The sequence below is a fragment of the Populus nigra genome, chromosome 6, assembly GCF_951802175.1.
Source record: "Populus nigra chromosome 6, ddPopNigr1.1, whole genome shotgun sequence".
In the NCBI taxonomy this organism is placed as follows: Eukaryota; Viridiplantae; Streptophyta; class Magnoliopsida; order Malpighiales; family Salicaceae; genus Populus; species Populus nigra.
The window spans coordinates 16,756,342-16,782,308 of NC_084857.1; the positions used below are offsets into that span (position 1 = coordinate 16,756,342).

Here is a 25,967-nt window from a genome sequence, read left to right on the forward strand (position 1 = left end):
ATTATCATCTCCAGGTTGCTTGCAAATGTTGAAAATATTCATCTCCAATGTCATGTTCCCAAATGATAGCTTCATCAGTCCATTCCTACAATTAATCAATGCATTAGAAGTTGCAAGAAATGGACGCCCTAAAATAACAGGAAATGAATTGCATGCTTCAACAGGTTGTGTGTCCAAGACAATAAAATCCACAGGATAAATGAACTTATCGACTTGTACTAACACATCTTCAACTATTCCTCTAGGCACTTTTACAGATCTATCGGCAAGTAAAAGAGTCACAGAAGTTGGTTTTAACTCACCTAGATTGAGACTTTGAAAAACTGAATATGAAAGTAAATTCACACTAGCTCCAAGATCAAGTAAAGCTCTTTCAATTTTATGTTCTCCAATAAAGCATGAAATTGTAGGACAACCAGGGTCTTTATATTTCAATGCATTATTGTTCTGAAGAATGGCACTTACTTGTTCGGCTAAGAAGGCTTTCTTTTTCACATTCAGTTTTCTCTTCACAGTGCACAGATCTTTCAAAAATTTAGCATAAGAAGGAACCTGTTTAATAGCATCCACCAAAGGTATAATGATCCTTACCTGTTTAAAAGTTTCAAAGATTTCAGAGTTGTGATTGACTTTCCTTTGTTTAGTCATGGCATGAGGAAATGGAAGTGCTGGCGGAGAATCAGTCTTTTCTTTGCAATGATTAGATTCAACCCCTTCCTTACCCTCAGAGATTGATTCATCATCATTCTCACAAGGTTCAAGAATGGGTTTTTCAATAACCTTACCACTGCGAAGAGTGATGACTGATTTTACATGATCCATGTGTTGGCTTCCAGAACTACTTGCATTTACATTGTATTGCCCCTTTGGATTTTGTTGTGGTTGAGATGGAAACTTACCTTTCTCTTGGAAACTGAGAGCAGATGTCAATTTTGCAAGAGTATCTTTAAAATCTGTCATGCTTTGAGCAAGTTGAGTGTTAATTGCCTCTTGCTTTTCCATAAATGCATGCAATGTTTCCTCAAGATTTCTTCTAGGAGGGGGAGCATAAGGAGGTGCATATCCATGAGAATTTTGGAAATTATGATGTGCTTGAAACGATGGTTGTGAAGTTTGAGCATTATTGTTCTCACTCTTCCAACTGAAATTTGGATGATTTCTCCAACCAGGGTTATATGTTTGCGAATATGGGTTATGATTGGGCCTTTGAAAACTGTTTAATGCATGGGCTTGTTCATGGAGACATTCTTTAAAAGAAGGTAAGGTTGGACAGTCATTGGTTGAATGTTCGTTGGTTTCACAGATTTGACATGCAATATCTTGAACAGATTTTAGTTGACCAGTCTTTTTTTAATTCTAATGCCTCAACCTTTCTAGCTAAAGATGCAAACTTGGCTTGGAGGTCATGATCTTCCCTAAGGTTGTACATACCTCCACTAGATGTATGAGGTTGAGTTTTACTTGGTGCCTCATAAGTACCTGTGGTGTCCCAATTTTGCGCATTTTCAGCTAGCAAGTCTAGGTATTCCATTGCTTCATTAGGGTCTTTATCCTCAAAAGTTCCATTGCACATCAATTCAACCATTTGCCTATCTCTAGGAGTTAACCCTTCATAAAAATGTGAAACTAATCTCCATGTTTCAAAACCATGATGGGGGCAAGTATTAAGTAAGTCTCGATACCTATCCCAACATTGATAAAATGTTTCTCCTGGTTTTTGAGAGAAAGTAATGATTTGTCTTTTGAAAGAGTTTGTTCTGTGGGATGGAAAAAACTTCTTTAAAAATTGTTGTTGCATTTCATCCCAAGCACGAATGGAACCAGGTCTAAAATTTTGTAGCCATGTTTTAGCTTTATCTTTTAATGAAAAAGGAAAAAGCTTCAATCTAATGATGTTCATGCTACAATTTGAGTCATTATATGTGTTGCAAACCTCCTCAAATTCCCTTAAATGCAAGTATGGATTTTCTAAATCTAAGCCATGAAAAGATGGTAAAAGTTGAATAATGCCTGTCTTAAAATTAAAATGAGATGCATCAGGAGGAAAAACTATGCATGAGGGTGCACTTGTTCTTGTGGGATTCATGTGGTCTCTAAGAGTTCTAACCCGAATATTCTCATTATTCTCATTATGAAGCGATTGGTTATCTTCTTCAGCCATATTTTCTGAAAATGATGAGGATACCCTACAAAGTCTACCACTTAATGTACGTGACCACACTCTCATGCACGTGTAAGAAGAAAATAAAAGGAAGAAGAAAACAAAAGAAAGAGAAACAAAAGAAAAGAAACAAAGTTAGATACAAGAAAAGAGAAAAGAGAAAAGAGAAAATAAAATAAATACTATAATTTGTACAATGATTTACCTCCCCGGCAACGGCGCCAAAAACTTGACACGACCAAAAGATTGATGTCTTCTCCCAAGTGCAGGAGTGTCGAAGTAATAAATAACCCGGCAAGACCGGGGTCGAACCACAGGGAGGTTACTTGTATAAATTATAGATAACAATAAAACAAAAGTGACAATAACAACAACAACAACAACAACAACAACAACAACAATAATAATAACAATGATAATAATAATAGTGAAGAAGAAGAGGAAGAAGTTGATGAGAACTTTTGAGATGGAAGATTAACGTAAGGATTAAACAATGATAACAACAAATGTCAAGGTTAGAGGATCCACTAATGGTATTTCAAACAAGTATCGTATAAACCCTTATTATTCAATTGGAAACCACACACAAGGAGGTTCCAATCAAATTATAAACTGTTAACATGATTACATTAGCTATCTTATTCGAATAATGCTAATACTTGTAAATGTTTTCAAGCATTCATGATTATAACTTACGTTAACAACAAATCAAGTTCCTTTCATAGCTCAGGTGTCGGTTATACCATACAGTATGGGCTATGAAAGTGCCAAGTATTTGTTGTACCAAGTGTTATACAACATAAATCTAGATTAACCATTTAACAAGCAAAGTATTAAAAGTGAACAAGATAACAAATATAAAGCATGTTAGTATCCAACATTAAGGTCCATGTTAAGTTTATATTATACTTATTCTTATACCATTAGTGTACCCTTTTCACCTTGACATAATTAATTTAGCTAGACATAATGAAAGAAAGAAACATAAATAAACAAGGAAAGGAAATGAAAAGCATAAGCAAGAGATTAATATAAGCAAAACTTAAGCATTACAAAATATAAAGAGAGAAAGAAAGAGCATGATCTTGATCTGAACACCAAGATGCCTAAATACATGGCAAATGCCTCCTTTTATAGGCCAAAATTCGGAACTATTGATTTGTTGACTAATTGATGAGTGGGTGACCACATCTTGACTTGGTGACAATTCTTATCTTCTTGTCTGCCAAAAACGTCATTGATGACATCATAATTTGAACAAAATTGAATCATGAAAGTTCTAGGAAATTGTCTCATCTTTCCAGGGTAAAAATTTGAGATCATTTGGACTTCTAGAACTTGAGATATGGGCTGAACACTGAACAGTGTCTGGGCTGCAGGACAGATTCGGACTTCTTCGTTGTTGTTACAATTTGGACTTGAAAACGGCCTTTTTAAATCTTGGGCTCCACATGAAAGTTGTAGGCCTATGTCTTATCTTTCCATCCATATAAAATGGACCTAAATCCAAGATCTACAGCTCCAGATATGACCCAATTACCGAACAGTGTTCCAGTTTGGACTGCACCAGCATCTCTTTTCTAAGTTTGGCCATCTCTTTGTCCTTTCAATTTCAGTACTTCAACCCATCAATCAATTCTTTCATTTATGTGATAGACCTACATTTAAGATGAACATTTACCATAAATTAAAGGTATCTTATATAATTAGATATGTTATTATAAAACATGCTTTAGTTAAGGAGTTATTGATACTTTAAGTGCAAAATGATGATATAAAACCTTGATAAAAATGCACTTTTAAGTACTAATCACACCCCCCAACCAGCTTATTACTAGTCCCTAGTAATTAAAGCGTTAAAGTAGAAAAACAATTTGCAAATTCCACAAAGCAAGGCATTCATCATTCAACTTCCATTAATCTATCCAGATAAACAAACTCTCATTAAATTTATATATCTGCTCAATATCTCTTAAACAAAATATTAATAAACCTTCCTTGTTATGTGCTCAATGTATGAAACATAGATGATGGGGCTTTTATTGGAAGAAAACAATATTTTGTTCTAATGTTTAAGGTTAACTTCCTTGGGTTGAGATTATTTTATTTTATTTTACTTTACTCTTTTTTTTTTTTAATATCTATACATATAACATAAAACACAATGCATCTTTAACCCATGTAACGAGCTTTCGGCTAATGACTCCCAGACCAGTTGATCTTAGGGCATTAGGTGTTGAGACACCCCTACGAGCTTAGTAACTCGGGTTGCAGATACTGATACGTAGATAGTGCAATGTTTGATTCCCTTAAGCTTTTCTCCTTAACCCATGTAACAAGCTTTGGGCCAATAGCTCCCAAGTCAGTTGACTTTAGGGTATTAGGTGTTAAAACACCCCTTCGGGCTTAATTGCTTAGGTTAGGGAGGCTACGAAATCAAACTTATCTACGTTTTTATTATCATCATTTTCTTTTTCTTTTTCTTTTTCTTTTTTTTTTCTTCTTTTTTCTTTTTTCTTTCTTTTTTTATTTTTTGCAAATTATAGACTATCCCTATCCCTTAGTTGTTACCTTTAACAAAAGAACATAAATAATGTAATAATCCAATGTGCAACCCACAATCATATGTTAAAGTGTGTGTGTGAAAATGAAGGTTTACGAATACTTGTTAAATGAGTATATGAGTAGAATTAAGTGATAACAATGCGAGAGTTTGTAAACCTGAATATTTCAAGAAGTATTCTAATAGGCCTTGTTATGAATATTGCAAATAACCATTAGAAAATGTTTACTAAGATGCGTCTCAAGAGTCATTCCCCCTTACTCTACCATCCTAGTAATAACAGTTTTGCCCAATGGTTTTTAAACAAAAACAGTTAGCTGGTTAGTTTTTTTTTTTTTTTAATTACTACTACCCTCTCCCCCCAACCAAAACGAGACATTGTCCTCAATGTCCTAAGGTAGAAAGATAGAGTATAGAAGACATCACCTGAAACAACGAACACTGACAAACCTGAAACACACTTAAACAAATATAAGAAATAACAGAACAGAAAAAATATTATGCTATTAATAAAACTGAAAGACATAAATTTTTACAAACTCAGACTCAAATCGTAGTTGTGATTGTGGCTCACATCTTCCCTTGGTTTTACGTCCAAGAACGGCTTAAACGCCCTCTATGGGTCGGGGATAGGCTTCCCATCCAGTTTTCTTAAAACCTGGCAAACAAGGTCTTTTACAGTCAGATTCCCAAGACTAAGTCGATCACGTTCTTTATGGAAATGGGGTCATAAGTCTTGAAATGCACAATGCACATCTCCACCGGGATATGTCTTCAAAGTCAATAGAAGATTATCTAAAGATTCCTGATGTTTTGAAATAAATCCTGACTTTTGATAATTTTCACAAGCTTTGCAGAATGCATGTGTGTCTTTGAACATGGTGGGCCAATAAAATCCATTTTGAAAGATTTTCGCAATGGTCTTTTTTGACGAGAAATGACTCCCACATGCTTCAGAATGACAAAATTTAATGACACTACTTACCTCATTGTCCGCAATGCATCTTTGAAATATTTGATCAGGACAATGTTTGAATAAGTTAGGGTCATCCCAATAAAATTTCTTCACTTCATTCAAAAACTTACATTTGTCTTCGGTACTCCAATGAGTTGGCAAATCTCCTGAGGCAAGGAAATTGATATTTTTAGCAAACCAAGGCATTGAACTAAGAGAAAGTAAGGATTTGTTAGGAAAGTAATCATCGGTTGGTGTGATGTCAGATATCGAATCTGTTGTCACTCTTGACAAAAGATTCGCATCAACATTTTCGGTGTCTTTTTCATCCGTGATTTCTTCCTGAGAATAAGTCATTTGCAAATCATCAAACTCAGTATTACTCAAAGTAGATTCAAATTGATCATAAACCAATTCTTCAATAAAATCTACTTCTTGTAAATCATTATCATCTCGAGGTTGCTTGCAAATGTTGAAAATATTCATCTCCAATGTCATGTTCCCAAATGATAGCTTCATCAGTCCATTCCTACAATTAATCAATGCATTAGAAGTTGCAAGAAATGGACGCCCTAAAATAACAGGAAATGAATTACATGCTTCAACAGGCTGTGTATCCAAGACAATAAAATCCACAGGATAAATGAATTTATCGACTTGTACTAACACATCTTCAACTATTCCTCTAGGCACTTTTACAGATCTATCGGCAAGTAAAAGAGTCACAGAAGTTGGTTTTAACTCACCTAGATTGAGACTTTGAAAAACTGAATATGGAAGTAAATTCACACTAGCTCCAAGATCAAGTAAAGCTCTTTCAATTTTATGTTCTCCAATAAAGCATGAAATTGTAGGACAACCAGGGTCTTTATATTTCAATGCATTATTGTTCTGAAGAATGGCACTTACTTGTTCGGCTAAGAAGGCTTTCTTTTTCACATTCAGTTTTCTCTTCACAGTGCACAGATCTTTCAAAAATTTAGCATAAGAAGGAACCTGTTTAATAGCATCCAACAAAGGTATATTGATCCTTACCTGTTTGAAAGTTTCAAAGATTTCAGAGTTGTGATTGACTTTCCTTTGTTTGGTCATGGCATGAGGAAATGGAAGTGCTGGCGGAGAATCAGTCTTTTCTTTGCAATGATCAGATTCAACCCCTTCCTTACCCTCAGAGATTGATTCATCATCATTCTCACAAGGTTCAAGAATGGTTTTTTCAATAACCTTACCACTACGAAGAGTGATGACTGATTTTACATGATCCATGTGTTGGCTTCCCGAACTACTTGCATTCGCATTGTATTGCCCCTTGGGATTTTGTTGTGGTTGAGATGGAAACTTACCTTTCTCTTGGAAACTGAGAGCAGATGTCAATTTTGCAAGAGTATCTTTAAAATCTGTCATGCTTTGAGCAAGTTGAGTGTTAATTGCCTCTTGCTTTTCCATAAATGCATGCAATGTTTCCTCAAGATTTCTTCTAGGAGGGGGAGCATAAGGAGGTGCATATCCATGAGAATTTTGGAAATTATGATGTGCTGGAAACGATGGCTGTGAAGTTTGAGCATTACTGTTCTCACTCTTCCAACTGAAATTTAGATGATTTCTCCAACCAGGGTTATATGTTTGCGAATATGGGTTATGATTGGGCTTTTGAAAACTGTTTAATGCATGGGCTTGTTCATGGAGACATTCTTTAAAAGAAGGCAAGGTTGGACAATCATTGGTTGAATGTTCGTTGGTTTCACAGATTTGACATGCAATGTCTTGAACAGATTTTAATTGATCACTCTTTTTTAATTCTAGTGCCTCAACCTTTCTAGCTAAAGATGCAAACTTGGCTTGGAGGTCATGATCTTCCCTAAGGTTGTACATACCTCCACTAGATGTATGAGGTTGGGTTTTACTTGGTGCCTCATAAGTACCTGTGGTGTCCCAATTTTGCGCATTTTCAGCTAGCAAGTCTAGGTATTCCATTGCTTCATTAGGGTCTTTATCCTCAAAAGTTCCATTGCACATCAATTCAACCATTTGCCTATCTCTAGGAGTTAACCCTTCATAAAAATGTGAAACTAATCTCCATGTTTCAAAACCATGATGGGGGCAAGTATTAAGTAAGTCTCGATACCTATCCCAACATTGATAAAATGTTTCTCCTGGTTTTTGAGAGAAAGTAATGATTTGTCTTTTGAAAGAGTTTATTCTGTGGGATGGAAAAAATTTCTTTAAAAATTGTTGTTGCATTTCATCCCAAGCACGAATGGATCCAAGTCTCAAATTTTGTAGCCATGTTTTAGCTTTATCTTTTAATGAAAAAGGAAAAAGCTTCAATCTAATGGTGTTCATGCTACAATTTGAGTCATTATACGTGTTGCAAACCTCCTCAAATTCCCTTAAATGCAAGTATGGATTTTCTAAATCTAAGCCATGAAAAGACGGTAAAAGTTGAATAATGCCTGTCTTAAAATTAAAATGAGATGCATCAGGAGGAAAAACTATGCATGAGGGTGCACTTGTTCTTGTGGGATTCATGTGGTCTCTAAGAGTTCTAACCCGAATATTCCCATTATTCTCATTATGAAGCGATTGGTTATCTTCTTCAGCCATATTTTCTGAAAATGATGAGGATACCCTACAAAGTCTACCACTTAATGTACGTGACCACACTCTCATGCACGTGTAAGAAGAGAATAAAAGGAAGAAGAAAAGAAAAGAAAGAGAAACAAAACAAAAGAAACAAAGTTAGATACAAGAAAAGAGAAAAGAGAAAATAAAATAAATACTATAATTTGTACAAGAATTTACCTCCCCGGCAACGGCGCCAAAAACTTGACACGACCAAAAGATTGATGTCTTCTCCCAAGTGCAGGAGTGTCGAAGTAATAAATAACCCGGCAAGACCGGGGTCGAACCACAGGGAGGTTACTTGTATAAATTATAAGCAACAATAATAGTAACAATAACAATAATAATAATAATAGTGATAATAATAATAGTGAAGAAGAAGAGGAAGAAGTTGATGAGAACTTTGAGATGAAAGATTAACGTAAGGATTAAACAATGATAACAACAAATGTCAAGGTTAGAGGATCCACTAATGGTATTTCAAACAAGTATAGTATAAACCCTTATTATTCAATTGGAAACCACACATAAGGAGGTTCCAATCAGATTATAAATTATTAACATGATCACATTAGCTATCTTATTCGAATAATGCTAATACTTGTAAATGTTTTCAAGCATTCATGATTATAACTTATGTTAACAACAAATCAAGTTCCTTTCATAGCTCAGGTGTCGGTTATACCATACAGTATGGGCTATGAAAGTGGCAAGTATTTGTTGTACCAAGTGTTATACAACATAAATCCAGATTAACCATTTAACAAGCAAAGTATTAAAAGTGAACAAGATAACAAATATAAAGCATGTTAGTATCCAACATTAAGGTCCATGTTAAGTTTATATTATACTTATTCTTACACCATTAGTGTACCCTTTTCACCTTGACATAATTAATTTAGCTAGACATAATGAAAGAAAGAAACCTAAATAAACAAGGAAAGGAAATGAAAAGCATAAGCAAGAGATTAATATAAGCAAAACTTAAGCATTACAAAATATAAAGAGAGAGCAAGAGCATGATCTTGATCTGGAAACCAAGATGCCTAAATACATGGCAAATGCCTCCTTTTATAGGCCAAAATTCGGAACTATTGATTTGTTGACTAATTGATGAGTGGGTGACCACATCTTGACTTGGTGACAATTCTTATCTTCTTGTCTGCCAAAAACGTCATTGATGACGTCATAATTTGAACAAACTTGAATCATGAAAGTTCTAGGAAATTGTCTCATATTTCCAGGGTAAAAATTGGAGATCATTTGGACTTCTAGAACTTGAGATATGGGCTGAACACTGAACAGTGTCTGGGCTGCAGGACAGATTCGGACTTCTTCGTTGTTGTTACAATTTGGAGTTGAAAACGGCCTTTTTAAATCTTGGGCTCCACATGAAAGTTGTAGGCCTATGTCTTATCTTTCCATCCATATAAAATGGACCTAAATCCAAGATCTACAGCTCCAGATATGACCCAATTACCGAACAGTGTTCCAGTTTGGACTGCACCAGCATCTCTTTTCTAAGTTTGGCCATCTCTTTGTCCTTTCAATTTCAGTACTTCAACCCATCAATCAATTCTTTCATTTATGTGATAGACCTACATTTAAGATGAACATTTACCATAAATTAAAGGTATCTTATATAATTAGATATGTTATTATAAAACATGCTTTAGTTAAGGAGTTATTGATACTTTAAGTGCAAAATGATGATATAAAACCTTGATAAAAATGCACTTTTAAGTACTAATCACAAAGTTCACATCTGCTTTTACTTTTCAAGAGAAAGATAAGTTTCCATCTCAACCACAGCAAAATCCCAGGGGGCAATACAATGCAAATGCAAGTAGTTTTGGAAGCCAACATATGGATCAAGTCAAATTAGTCACTACTCTTCGTAGTGGTAAGGTTATTAAAAAACCCACTCTTGAACCTTGTGAGAAAGATGATGAGTCAATCTTCGAGGGTAAGGAAGGGTTGAATCTGAACAATGTAAAGAAAAGACAGATTCCCCGCTAGCACTTCCATTTCCTCATGCCATAACCAAACAAAGGAAAGTCAATCACAACTCTGAAATCTTTGAAACTTTCAAGTAGGTAAGGATAAATATACCTTTGTTGGATGCTATTAAACAGGTACCTTCTTATGCTAAATTCACAACCGACGCATTAAATCGATAGCAAAAATAGAGTGACGGCTAGCGCAAGGAATTGTCAAAAACGCTACGTCACTGTTGTTCCATAAATCGTCAGCGAAAACTGAGTCACTGTAGACCTTGAAATCGTCACTGAATACTGAGTGACAGCCAACGTATGTAATCGATAGCGTCAATGAATTCACGAACGACGCATCAAATCGATAGCAAAACTAGAGTAAAAGGAGACTCATGAAATTGTAAAAAAATGCTATGTCACTACTGAACCATAAATCGTCAGCGAAAACAGTGTTCATATTGAACTTGAAATCATCACTGAATACTGAGTGACACCCGACGCATGGAATCGACAGCGTCAATGAATTCACGAAGGACGCATCAAATCGATAGCAAAAATGGAGTCATGGCAGACTCATGGAACTGTAAAAAATGCTATGTCACAACTAATCCATAAATCGCCGGCGAAAACAGAGTCATTGTAGACCTTAAAATCGTCATTGAATACTGAGTGACAGTTGACGTATGTAATAGACACCGTCAATGAATTCATGACCGACGCATCAAATCGATAGCAAAAATAGAGTCATGGCTTACGCAAGGAATTGTCAAAAACGCTATGTCACTGGCGATCCATAAATCACCAGCGAAAACAGAGTCACTGTAGACCTTGAAATCGTCACTGAATACTGAGTCACAGCCGACGTATAGAATCTACAATGTCAATGAGTTCACGAACAATGCATCAATTCGATAGCAAAAAATGGAGTCATGGCAGACTCATGGAATTGTAAAAAAATGCTACGTCACTATTGACCCATAAATCGTCAGCGAAAACGGAGTCCATATTGAACTTCAAATCGTTAATGAATACTGAGTGATAGCCGACGCATAGAATCGACAACTTCAAGGAATTCATGAACGATGCATCAAATTGATAGCGAAAATGGAGTCATGGCAGACTCATGGAATTGTCAAAAACGCTATGTCACTAGTGACCCATAAATCGTCAGCGAAAACGGAGTCCATATTGAACTTGAAATCGTCAATGAATACTGAGTGACAGCCGACACATGGAATCAACAGCTTCAATGAATTCATGAACGAGACATCAAATTGATAGCGAAAATGGAGTCATGGCAGACTCATGGAATTGTCAAAAACGTTATATCACTAGTGACCCATAAATCGTCAGCGAAAACAGAGTCCATATTGAACTTGAAATCGTCAATGAATACTGAGTGACAACCGACGTATGGAATCGACAGCTTCAATGAATTCATGAACGATGCATCAAATTGATAGTGAAAATGGAGTAATGGCAGACGCATGGAATTGTCAAAAACGCTATGTCACGGCTGATCCATAAATCGCCAGCGAAAACAAAGTCGCTATAGACCTTGAAATCGTCAATGAATACTAAGTGACAGCCGACGCATGGAATCGACAGCGTCAAGGAATTCACGAACGATGCATCAAATCAATAACAAAAATGAAGTCATGGCTGATTCGTGGAATTGTCAAAAACACTATGTCACGGCTGATCCGTAAATCGCTGGCGAAAACAGAGTCACTGTAGACCTTGAAATTGTCAATGAATACTGAGTGACAGTCGACGTATGGAGTCGACAGCGATAATGAATTCACGAACGACATATCAAATCGATAGCAAAAATAGAGTCATGACAGACTCATGGAATTGTAAAAAAATGCTATGTCACTACTGAGCCATAAATTGTCAGCGAAAACTGAGTCACTGTAAACCTTGAAATTATCACTGAATACTAAGTGACAGTCGACGAATGGAATCTACAGCGTCAATAAATTCATGAACGACGCATCAAATCGATAGCAAAAATATAGTCATGGCTAACGCAAGGAATTGTCAAAAACGTTATGTCACTGTTGACCCATAAATCGTCAGCAAAAACGGAGTCCATATTGAACTTGAAATCTTCAATGAATACTAAGTGACAGCCGACGCATGGAATCGAAAGCATCAATGAATTCACAAACGACGCATCAAATCAATAGCAAAAATAGGGTCATAGCAGACTCATGGAATTGTCAAAAATGTTATATCACGGCTGATAGATAAATCGTCTGCGAATACATAGTCACTATAGACCTTGAAATCATCAATGAATACTAAGTGACAGCCGATGCATGGAATTGACAGCGTCAATGAATTCACGAACGACGCATTAAATCGATAGCAAAAATGGCGTCACGGCTAATGGAATTGTCAAAAGCGCTATGTTACGGTTAATCCATAAATCGCCGGCGAAAACAGAGTCAATGTAGACCTTCAAATCATCAATGAATACTGAGTGACAATTGCCGTATGTAATCGACACCGTCAATAAATTCACGACCGACGCATTAAATCGATAGCAAAAATAGAGTGACGGCTAGCGCAAGGAATTGTCAAAAACGCTACGTCACTGCTGTTCCATAAATCGTCAGCGAAAACTGAGTCACTGTAGACCTTGAAATCGTCACTGAATACTGAGTGACAACCGACGTATGGAATCTACAGCGTCAATGAATTCATGAACGACGCATCAAATCGATAGCAAAAATAGAGTCATGATAGACTAATGGAATTGTAAAAAAAGGCTTTGTCACTACTGACCCATAAATCGTCAGTGAAAACAGAGTCCATATTGAACTTGAAATCATCAATGAATACTGAGTGACAGTTGACGCATGGAATCGACAGCGTCAATGAATTCATGAATGAGGCATCAAATCGATAGCAAAAATGGAGTCATGGTAGACTCATGGAATTGTCAAAAACGATATGTCACGGCTAATCCATAAATTGCCGGCGAGAACAGAGTCACTATAGACCTTAAAATTGTCATTGAATACTGAGTGACAGCCGAAGTATGTAATCAACACCGTCAATGAATTCACGACCACCGCATCAAATTGATAGCAAAAATAAAGTCATGGCTAACGCAAGGAATTGTAAAAAACGCTACGTAACTGCTGTTCCATAAATCGCCAGTGAAAACAGAGTCACTGTAGACCTTGAAATCATTAATGAATACCGAGTGACAACCGACGTATGGAATCTACAGCGTCAATGAATTCACGAACGACGCATCAAATCGACAGCAAAAATAGAGTCATGGCAACCTAATGGAATTGTAAAAATAATGATATGTCACTACTGATCCATAAATCATCAGCGAAACCTGAGTCACAGTAGACGTTGAAATCATCACTGAATACTGAGTGACAGCCGAAGGATATGATCGATAGCGTCAATGAATTCACGAACGACGCATCAAATCGATAGCACAAATAGAGTCATGGCAGACTCATGGAATTGTAAAAAAATATTGTCTCTACTGATCCATAAATCGTCAGCGAAAACAGAGTCGATATTGAACTTGAAATCATTAATGAATACTGAGTGACAGCCAATGCAAGGAATCAACAGCGTCAATGAATTAACGAACAACGCATCAAATCGATAGCAAAAATAGGGTCATGGCAGATTCATGGAATTGTCAAAAACGCTATATCACGGCTGATACATAAATCGCCTGCGAATACAGAGTCACTGTAGACCTTGAAATCATCAATGAATACTAAGTGACAGCCGACACATGGAATCGACAGCGTCAATGAATTCACGAACGACGCATTAATTCGATAGCAAAAATGAATTCATGGCAGATTCTTGGAATTGTAAAAAATGTCACGACTGATCTATAAATCGCATGCGAAAACAAAGTCACTGTAGGCCTTGAAATCGTCAATGAATATTAAGTGATAGCCGACGTATGTAGTCGACACCGTCAATGAATTCACAACCGACGCATCAAATCGATAGAAAAAATAGAGTCATGGCTAACACAAGGAATTGTCAAAAACGCTATGTCACGACTGATCCATAAATCGCAGGCGAAAACAGAGTGACAACCGACGTATGGAGTCAACAACGACAATGAATTCACGAACGACATATCTAATCGATAGCAACAATAGTCATGGCAGACTCATGGAATTGTAAAAAAATGCTATGTCACTACTGAGCCATAAATTGTCAGCGAAAACTGAGTCACTGAAATTATCACTGAATACTGAGTGATAGCCGACGCATGGAATCGACATCGTCAATGAATTCACGAACAACGCATCAAATCGATAGCAAAAATGGAGTCATGGCAGACTCATGGAATTGTCAAAAACGTTATGTCACTGCTGATCCATAAATCATCAGCGAAAACTGAGTCTCTGTAGACATTGAAATCGTCACTGAAAACTAAGTGACGGAGGACGTATGGAATCGACATCGTAAATGAATTGACGACCGACGCATCAAATCGATAGCAAAACTAGAGTTATGGCTGGTGCATGGAATTGTAAAAAACGCTATGTCACGGCTGATCCATAAATTGGCGGTGAAAACTGAGTAACTATAGACCTTGAAATCATCAATGAATACTGAGTGACAGCATCAATGAATTCACGACCAACGCATCAAATCGATAGAAAAAAATATCATATCTAACGCATGGAATTGTAAAAAATGCTATGTCATTGCTGATCCATAAATTGTCAGCAAAAACACAATCCCTGTAAAACTTGAAATTGTCAATGAATACTCAGTTACAGCTATCGTATGGAATCAATTGCGTTAATAAATTCACAACCGACGCATCAAATCGATAGCAAAAATAGAGGCATGACTGACGCAAGGAATTGTAAAAAATGTTATGTTAGTGCTGATCCATAAATCATCAGCGAAAACAAAGTCACTGTAGACTTTGAAATCGTCAATGAATACCGAGTGACAAGTGACGTATGGAATCGACTGCGTCAATAAATTCACTACCGACACATCAAATCGATAGCAAAACTAGAGTCATGAATGACACATGGAATTGTCAAAAATGCTATGTCACTACAGATCCATAAATCATTAGTGAAAATAGTGTCCCTGTTGAACTTGAAATCATCAATGAATACTGAGTGACAGCTGCCGTATGGAATCGACAGAGTCAATGAATTCACGACCGACGCACCAAATCAATAAATCATCAGCGAAAACTTAGTCTCTGTAGACATAGAAATCGTCACTGAAAACTGAGTGAGAGCGGATGTATGGAATCAACAGCGTCAATGAATTCACAACCGATGCATCAAATCGATAGCAAAAATAGAGTCATGGTTGATGCAAGGAATTGTAAAAAATGCTATGTTAGTGCTGATCCATAAATCATCAACGAAAACAAAGTCACTGTAGACCTTGGAATCGTCAATGAATACTGAGTGACAGCTGACGTATGGAATCAACAATGTCAATGAATTCACTATCGACGCATCAAATTGATAAATCGTTAGTGAAAATGGAATTGTCAAAAATAGAGTTATAGCTGACACATGGAATTGTCAAAAACGCCATGTCACTGCTGATTCATAAATCGTTAGTGAAAATTTGCCTTCAAGCCAAATTTGTATATTTAGCTAGAAAAGTTGAGGCACTAGAATTAAAAAAAGAGTGGTCAATTAAAATCTGTTCAAGAAATTGTGTGTCAAATTTGTGAAACTAATGAACACTCAATTAATGATTATCCAACTTTGCCTTCTTTTAGTGACCCAAATTTCAGTTGGAAGAGTGGTTACAATAATGCACAAACTTCACAACCACCATTTTAGGCACATCATAATTTTCAAAGTTCTCATGGGTATGCATCTCTTTATGTTCCTCTTCTTGGAAGAAATCTTGAGGACGCTTTATATGCATTCATTGAAAAGCAAGAGACAATCAACACTCAACTTGCTTAAAGCATTACATATTTTAAAGATACTCTTGCAAAATTCACATTTGCTCTCAGTTTTCAGGAGAAAGGTAAGTTCTCATCTCAACCACAACAAAATCCCAAAGGACAATTCAATTCAAGTGCAAGCAGCTCCAGAAGCCAACATATGTATCAAGTCCAGTCATTACTCTCTACAGTGGTAAGGTTATTGAAAAACCAATTCTTGAACCTTGTGAGAAAGATGACGAGTCAATCTCCGAGGGTATGGAAGGGGTTAAACCTAAACATTGCAAATAACAGACCGATTCTCCACTAGTACTTGCATTTCCTCATGCTATGACCAAACAAAGGGAAGTCAATCATGATTCTGAAATCTTTGAAACTTTCAAACAGGAAGGAATCGAGGATGAAAAAGGCACAAAAAATGTTGTCGCGAATCATTTGTCAAAATTGACAATAGATTCGACATCTGACATCACACCAATTGACGATTACTTTCCTGGTCAATCTTCACTTTCTATTGCTTCGATACCTTGGTCTGCTAATATTGACAATTTTCTTGCTTCAGGATTTTTGCCAGCTCACTTAGATACCCAAGATAAAAGAAAGTTTTTGAGCGACGTGAAGAACTTTTATTGGGATGACCCTTACCTATTTAAATATTGTCTTGATCAAATATTTCAAAAAAGCATTCCCGATAATGAGGTAAGTAGTATCATTAAATTTTGTCATTTCGAGGCATATGGAGATCATTTCTCATAAAAAAAGACAATTGCAAAAATCTTATAATGTGGATTCTATTGGCCCACCATGTTCAAAGACTCACATGCATTCTGCAAAACTAGTGAAAATTGTCAAAAGGTGGGATTTATTTCAAAGCATAGAGAGTCTTTAGTTAATCTTCTATTGGCTCTTAATTCTCATCATAGTGGAGATATGCATCGTGCAATTCATGATTTATAGCCCCATTTTCATAAAAAACACGATCGACATAGTCTTGGGAATCTGACTAAAAAAAACCCCGTTTACTAGTTTTTTAAGAAAACTAGATGGGAAGCCTATCCCCGACCCATAGAGGGCGTTTAAGCCATTCTTGGATGTAAAACCAAGGGAAGATGTGATCCACAATCACAACTACTTGTACATACACATGTTTTTAAAAAAATAAAAAAAAACAAAAAACAAAAAAAACAAAAGAAAGAGAGAGAGTGACACTCCAACTAGCCTACATATAAGTGGTATGATTGCATTTTCAATTTCTCATTTATAAAATCTTCTCTTCCTTCCTTTCATTTCTACTCAACCCATACATTCAACAGACATAGAAGTGTGTAGAAATGGTAGTTTCCTCAAGTCATCAAATAAGAAATATTTGTGTTTTTGGTGGATCCAGTCCTGGGAAAGAAAATGAGTTTTAAGAATTAGCAAATCATCTTGGTCAGGTACTAGCTCAGAGAAAGATTCATTTGGTGTATGGAGGAGGCAGCCTTGGGTTAATAAGGGGTGTGTCAATAGTTGTATTTTTAAGAGGCAGTCAAGTTTTGGGGGTCGTCCTCAAAGCTTTAGCCGAAGGGGACATCATTGGAAAAACAGTCGGAGAGGAACTACAGGTCTCCACAATGTTTGAACGACTGTTTGTAATGTTTAACCATGTTGATGCCTTCATTGCTTTACCAGGTGGTCTAGGCACTTTAGAAGAGATATTTCATATTTTCTCTTGGGCTCAACTGAACATTCACTACAAACCTATAGGTTTGCTAAATGTTAATGGTTTTTATAATACTTTACTGTCTTTTCTTAATCATGCTGTGGAACAACAATTTCTAACATTTTAAGCGCGACAAATCCTCATCTTTGTTGCTACTGTTGAGCGATTGATGGATGAACTTCAATCTTTCATCCCTGTAGTTGATTCCTCTATGAGTCGACTCAATTGGTCAATCACGAAACACTATAAAAAGTTTAGATTGGATTTGAGCCTTAGTTTGTGAAAAATTATGTCTTTTGGTTTTATTAATAGCATAATATTTGTGTTTTGTTCTTTCTTATATTTGTTTAAGTGTGTTTCAGGTTTGTCAGTAGTCGTTGTTTTACTCTATCTTTCTACCTTAGAACATTGAGAACAATGTCTCGTTTTGGTTTGGGGGAGAGGGTAGTAGTTGATATTAAAAAAATATATTTAACTAATTATGTTTTCTATTATTAAAACCATTTGCAAACCTGTTGTTACTAGGATGACAGAGTAAAGGAGGAATTTTAATGACTCTTGAGACGCATCTTCGTAAACAGTCTTAACAAGGTCTATTAGAATACTTCTTAAAATATTCAGGTTTACAAACTCTCACATTGTTATCACTTGATTCTGCTCATATACTCATTTAACAAGTATTCCTAAACCTTCATTTTCACACACACACACACACTTTAACATATTATTGTGGGTTGCATATTGGATTATTACATTATTCATGTTCTTTTGTTAAAGGTAACAACTAAGGAAAAGAGATAGTATATAATATGCAAAAACAAAACAAAATAAAATAAAATAATAATAATAATAATAACAACAACAAAAAATTGAATAAATAAAAAAAGTTGATAAATTTGGTTTCGTAGCCTCCTTGACTTAAGAAATTAAGCTTGAAGGGGTGTTTTAAAATCTAGTACCCTAAAGTCAACTGACTTGGGAGCTATTGGCCCAGTGCTTGTTACATGGGTTGAGGAGAAAGCTTAAGGGAATCAAACATTGCACTATTTACATTTTAGTATTTGCAACCTGAGTTACTAAGCTCGAAGGGGTGTCTCAACACCTGATGCCCTAAGACCTACTGATCTGGGAGTCATTAGCTGAAAGCTTGTTACATGGGTTCAAGATACATTGTGTTATAAATTCTTGCTTTCAAAAAACAAAACAAAAAAAAAAGATAATAATCCCAACCCAAGGAAGTTAACCTTAAACATTAGAATAAAATATTGTTTTCTTCCAATAAAAGCCCTATCATCTATGTTTTCATACATTGAGCACATAAAAAGAAGGTTTATTAATATCTTGTTTAAGAAATATGAAGCAGATATATAAATTTAATGAGAGTTTATTTATTTGGATAGATTAATGGAAGTTAAATGATGAATACCTTGCTTTGCGGAACTTGTAAATTATTTTTCTATTTTAACGCTTTGATTACTAGGGACTAGTAATAAGCTGGTTAGGGCGTGTGATTAGTACTTAAAAGTGCATTCTCATTATATCATCATATCGCACTAAAGTATCATTAAATTCTCTAACTAAAGCATGTTTTATAATAACAAGTCTGATAATATAACATATCTTTAATTTATGCTAAATTCTTATTTTGAATGCAGGTATATCTCACAATTCAAAGGATTGATTGATGTGATTAACTATTGAAATTAAGAAGACAAAGAAAGGGCTAAGAGAAGAGATATTGGTTCAAATTGGAACACCATTCGGTTATTGGATCATAACTGGAGTTGTAGACCTTGGATTTAGGTCTTCTTTATATATATGGAAAGCTAAGACATATGCCTAAAACTTTCATGGGGAGTCCAAGATTCAATTCTATCATTTTCAAGTTCAAATCTTAGCATCAACAAAGAAGTAGGAATTTGTCTTGCAGCTCAGACACTGTTCGATTTTTAGATCATATCTTGAGTTCTAGAAGTCCAAATGAGCTCTGGGTTTTTTGTTGTTGGAAAGTTGAGACAATTGCCCACAACTTTCATGAGTAAGATGGGCTCTAATTCTGATATTAGCAATGACGTTTTGGCCAACCAACAATATCAATAACTAGCCAATAATATCAATAACCAGCAGCCAACAATGTCAAAAACCAGCCACCAAATCAATGGTTGGCCACCAACTATTTTCTTAGTCAACCAATCAATAGTTCTGAATTTTAGCCTATAAAAGGAGGCATTTTCCATGTATTTAGTCATCTTATTTTTCAGATCAAAATCATCTTCTTGCTTTCTCTCTTTGCAATGTTCAAGTTTTCTTTCATGCTATATTAATATCTTGTTTATGCCTTCCTGTACTTAGTTAACTTATATCATGTTTATGTTCTTACATTATTTATGTTTTTCTTCTTCATTATATTTAGCTAAGTTAATTATGTCAAGATGAAAAGGTTTCACTAGTGGTGTTAGAATAGGTATAATATAAACTCAACATGGACTTTAATGTTTATATCCAAGAAAGATTGTTATTAACATGTTTTATCTTTTTATCTTACTAATTCTTAATATCTTGCTTATTAAATGGTTAATCTAGATTTGTGTTGTATAACACTTGGTACATCAAATGCTTGATCCTTTATAGTCTTCGGCCGACATCGTTATTATGATAGGAACTTGATTTGTTGTTAACATAAGCTAGCAACATGAATGCCTGATGATATTTATAAGTATGGTGTTACTTAGATAAGATGATTAATATGATCATGTTAATAATTTATAATGAGCTAATACCGATAAATCATCTGATTGGAACCTCCTTTGTGTGTGGTTTCCAGTTGAGTAATAAAAAGAGTTTATATTATATTTATTTGAAATACCATTAGTGCATCCTTTAACCTTGACATCAGTTTTGTCATTGTTTAATCTTTACATCAATATTATATCTAAATTCTTTTCAACATCAATATCATTTTATTATTTGTAATTTATATAATTCACCTCTCTGTGGTTCGACCCCGGTCTTGCCGGGTTATTTATTACTTTGATATTCCTACACTTGGGATAAGACATCAACTCTTTGATCGTGTCAATAATCGACAACGTCAATGAATTCACGACCGACATATTGATTCAATAACAAAAATAGAGTTATGGCTCCCACATGGAATTGTCAAAAATGCTATGTCATTGTTGAACCATAAATCGTCAATGAAAATAAAGTTCCTGTAGACCTATAAATCGTTAATGAATACCAAGTGACAGCTAATGTATGGAATCAACAGTGTCAATGAATTCACGACCGACGTATCAAATCATAAGAAAAAAATAGAGTAATGGCTGACGCATGGATTTGTCAAAAACGCTATGTCACTGCTAATCCATAAACGTCAGCGAAAACTAAGTCACTATTGAACTTGAAATCGTCAATGAATACTGAGTGATAACTGCCATATGGAATCGACTGCATCAATGAATTCATAATCGACGCATCAAATTGATAGCAAAAATAGTCATATCTAACGTATGGAATTGTCAAAAATGCTATGGCATTGCTCATCCACAAATCGGCAGTGAAAACAGAGTCACTATAGACCTTGAAATCGTCAATGAATACTGAGTGACAACTAACATATGGAATCGACAGTGTCAATGAATTCACAAGCGACGCATCAAATCGATAGCAAAAGTACAGTCATGGCTGACGCAAGGAATTATCAAAAATGCTATATCAGTGCTGATCCATAAATCGTCAATGAAAACAACGTCCCTATAGACCTTGAAATCGTTAATGAATACTGAGTGACAGCAAACATATGGAATCGACAACGTCACTAAATTCACTACTGACACATCAATTCGTTAACAGTGAAAACAGAGTCCCTGTCGAACTTGAAATTGTCAATGAATACCAAGTGACAGCTAATGTATGGAATCGACAGTGTCAATGAATTCACGACCGACACATCAAATCAATAGCAAAAATAGAGTCATGGTTGATGCATGGAATTGTAAAAAATGCTATGTCATTGCTGATCCATAAATTGTTAGCGAAAACAAAGTCCTTATAGACCAAATGAATAATGAGTGACAGCGGACATATGGAATTGACAGTGTCTCTGAATTCTCTATCGATGCATCAAACCGATAGAAAAAATAGAGTTATAGCTGCCACATGGAATTGTCAAAAACGCTATGTCACTGCTCATCCATAAATCGTCAGTGAAAACAGAGTCCCTGTCGAACTTGAAATTGTCAATGAATACCAAGTGACAACTAATGTATGGAATCGACACCGTCAATGAATTCACGACTGACACATCAAATCAATAGCAAAAATAGAGTCATAGCTGATGCATGGAATTGTAAAAAATGCTATGTCATTGCTGATCCATAAATTGTTAGCGAAAACAAAGTCCTTATAGACGAAATGAATAATGAGTGACAGCGGACATATGGAATTGACAGTGTCTCTGAATTCTCTATCGATGCATCAAACCGATAGCAAAAATAGAGTTATGTCTGACACATGGAATTGTCAAAAATGATATGTCACTACTGATCTATAAATCGTCAACGAAAACTGGGTCCCTATTGAACTTGAAATCGTCAATGAATACAGAGTGACAGCTGCCGTATGGAATGGAATCTACAGCGTCAATGAATTCATGACACACGCCTCAAATCGATAGCAAAATAGTCATATTTGACACATGGAATTGTAAAAAACGATATATCATTGCTGATCCATAAATCATCAGCAAAAACAAAGTCTCTGTAAAACTTGAAATCGACAATGAATACTAAGTGACAGCTTATGTATGGAATCAACAGTGTCAAAGAATTGACAACCGATGCATCAAATTGATAGCAAAAATAGAGTCATGGCTGACGCAAGGAATTGTAAAAAAAGCTATGTCAATGCTGATCCAAAAATCATCAGCAAAAACAACGTCCCTATAGACCTTGAAATCGTCAATGAATACAGAGTGACAACTGACGTATGGAATCGACAGCGCCACTGAATTCAGGAACAACACATCAAATCGATAGCAAAAATAGAATCTTGGAAGATGCATGGAATTGTCAAAAACGTTATGTCATGGCTGATCCATAAATCGTCAGCGAAAACAGAGTCCCTGTTGAACTTGAAATTGACAATGAATACTAGGTGACAGCTGCTGTATGGAATCAACAAAGTCAATGAATTCACGACCGACACATCAAATTGATAGCAAAAATAGTGTCATGGTTGAAGCATGAAATTATAAAAAAAAGCTATGTTAATGTTGATCCAAAAATCATCAGCGAAAACAACGTCCCTGTAGACCTTGAAGTCGTCAATGAATACAGAATGACAGCTGACGTATGGAATTGACAGCGCCACTGAATTCACGACTGACATATCAAATCGATAGCAAAAATAGAATCTTGGAAGACGCATGGAATTGTCAAAAACACTATGTCATGACTGATTCATAAATCGTCAGCGAAAACAGAGTCCTTATTGAACTTGAAATTGTCAATGAATACTAGGTGACAGCTGTCGTATGAAATCGACAACGTCAATGAATTCACGACCGACACATCAAATCGATAACAAAAATAATGTCATGGCTGACGCATGAAATTGTCAAAAACGCTATGTCACTGTTGATCTGTAAATCGTCAGTGAAAACTGAGTCTCTGTAGACATTGAAATCATCACTGAAAACTTAGTGACAAAGGACGTATGGAATCGACAACATCGATTAATTCACTATTGATGCATCAAATCGATAGCAAAAATAGAGTTATGTCTGACGCATGGAATTGTAAAAAACGTTATGTCACTGATGATCCACAAATCGTCAGCGAAAACTGAGTCCTTATTGAACTTGAAATTGTCAATGAATACTGAGTGACAACGAACGTATGGAATCGACAACGTCTATGAATTCACTATCGACGCATGAAATCGATAGCAAAAATAGAGTTATGTTTGACATATGGAATTGTCAAAAATGATATGTCACTGTTGATCCATAAATCGTCAGCGAAAACTGAGTCCATATTGAACATGAAATCGTCAATGAATACAGAGTTACAGCTGCTGTATGGAATCAACAACGTTAATGAATTCACGACCCATGCATCAAATCGATAGCAAAATAGAGTCATATCTGACGTAGGGAATTGTCAAAAACTATGTCATTGCTGATCCATAAATCATCAATGAAAACAAAGTCCCTATAAAACTTGAAATCGTCAATGAATACTGAGTGACAGTTGACGTATGGAATCCACAGCGTCAATGAATTCACAACCGACACATCAAATTGATAGCAAAAATAGAGTCATGGCTGACGCAAGGAATTGTCAAAAAAAGCTATGTTAGTGCTGATCCATAAATCGTCAGCGAAAACAATGTCCCTGTAGACCCTGAAATCGTCAATGAATACCGAGTGACAGCTGACGTATGGAATCTACAGCGCCACTGAATTCACGAACAACATATCAAATCGATAGCGAAAATAGAGTCTTGGAAGACGCATGGAATTGTCAAAAACGCTATGTCACGGCTGATCCATAAATCGTTAGTGAAAATAGAGTCCTGTTGAACTTGAAATTGTCAATGAATACTGGGTGACAATTTCCGTATGGAATTGACAGCGTCAATGAATTCATGACTGACACAACAAATCAATAGCAAAAATACTGTCATGGCTGACGCATGAAATTGTCAAAAACGCTATGTCACTGCTGATCTGTAAATCGTCAGCGAAAACTAAGTCTTTGTAGACATTGAAATCATCACTGAAAACTAAGTGATAGAGGACTTATGGAATCGATAGCGTAAATGAATTGATGACCGACGCATCAAATCGATAGCAAAACTAGAGTCATTGCTGACGCATGGAATAGTAAAAAATGCTATGTCACTGTAGGTCCATAAATTGTCATCGAAAACAGAGTCCCTATTGAACTTTAAATCGTCAATGAATACTAAGTGATAGTTGACGTATCGAATTGACAGCGTCAATGAATTCAAGACCGACGCATCTAATCGATAGCAAAAATAGAGTCATGGCAGACTCATGGAATTGTAAAAAATGCAATGTCACAGCTGATCCATAAATCACCGGCAAAAACAGAGTAACTGTAGACCTTGAAATCATCAATGAATACTGAGTGATAACTAACGTATGGAATCGACAACGTCAATAGATTCACGACCGACACATCAAGTCGATAGCAAAAATAGAGTCATGGCAGACTCATGGAATTGTAAAAAACGCTATGTCACAGCTTATCCATAAACCGCTTGCAAAAATAGAGTAACTGTAGACCTTGAAATCATCAATGAATAGTGAGTGACAGCCGACGTATGTTATTGACATCGTTAATGAATTCAAGATCAATGTATCAAATCGATAGAAAAAATAGAGTCATAGGTGACGCATGGAATTGTGAAAAACACTATGTCACTCTTAATCCATAAATCATCAGAGAAAACAGAGTCCCTATTGAACTTGAAATCGTAAATGAATACTGACTGATAGGTGACGTATGGAATTGACAGCATCAATGAATTCACGACCGGCGCATCTAATCTATAGCAAAAATAGAGTGATGGCTGACGCATGGAATTGTAAAAAACGCTATGTCACTATTGATCCATAAATCGTCAGCGAAAACAAAGTCTCTGTAGACATTGAAATCGTCACTGAAAACTGATTGATAGCGGACGTATGGAATCGATAGCGTCAATGAATTCACAACCGATGCATCAAATCGATAGCAAAAATAGAGTCATATTTCACACATGAAATTGTCAAAAATGCTATGTCATTGTTGATCCATAAATCATCAGCGAAAATAAAGTCCCTATAAACTTGAAATCGTCAATGAATACTGAGTGAGAGTTGACATATGGAATCGACAGCGTCAATGAATTCAAAAATGATGCATCAAATCGATAGCAAAAATAGAGTCATGGCTGACGCAAGGAATTGTAAAAAAAAAAGCTATGTGAGTGCTGATTGATAAATCGCCAGCGA

The 25,967-nt window shown here is 35.8% G+C and overlaps 1 pseudogene; it reads right to left on the reverse strand.

Annotated features, from left to right (window-relative positions):
- LOC133697310 (uncharacterized) overlaps positions 1–25,967 on the reverse strand; it is a 33,213-nt pseudogene that overhangs the window by 1,582 nt on the left and 5,664 nt on the right.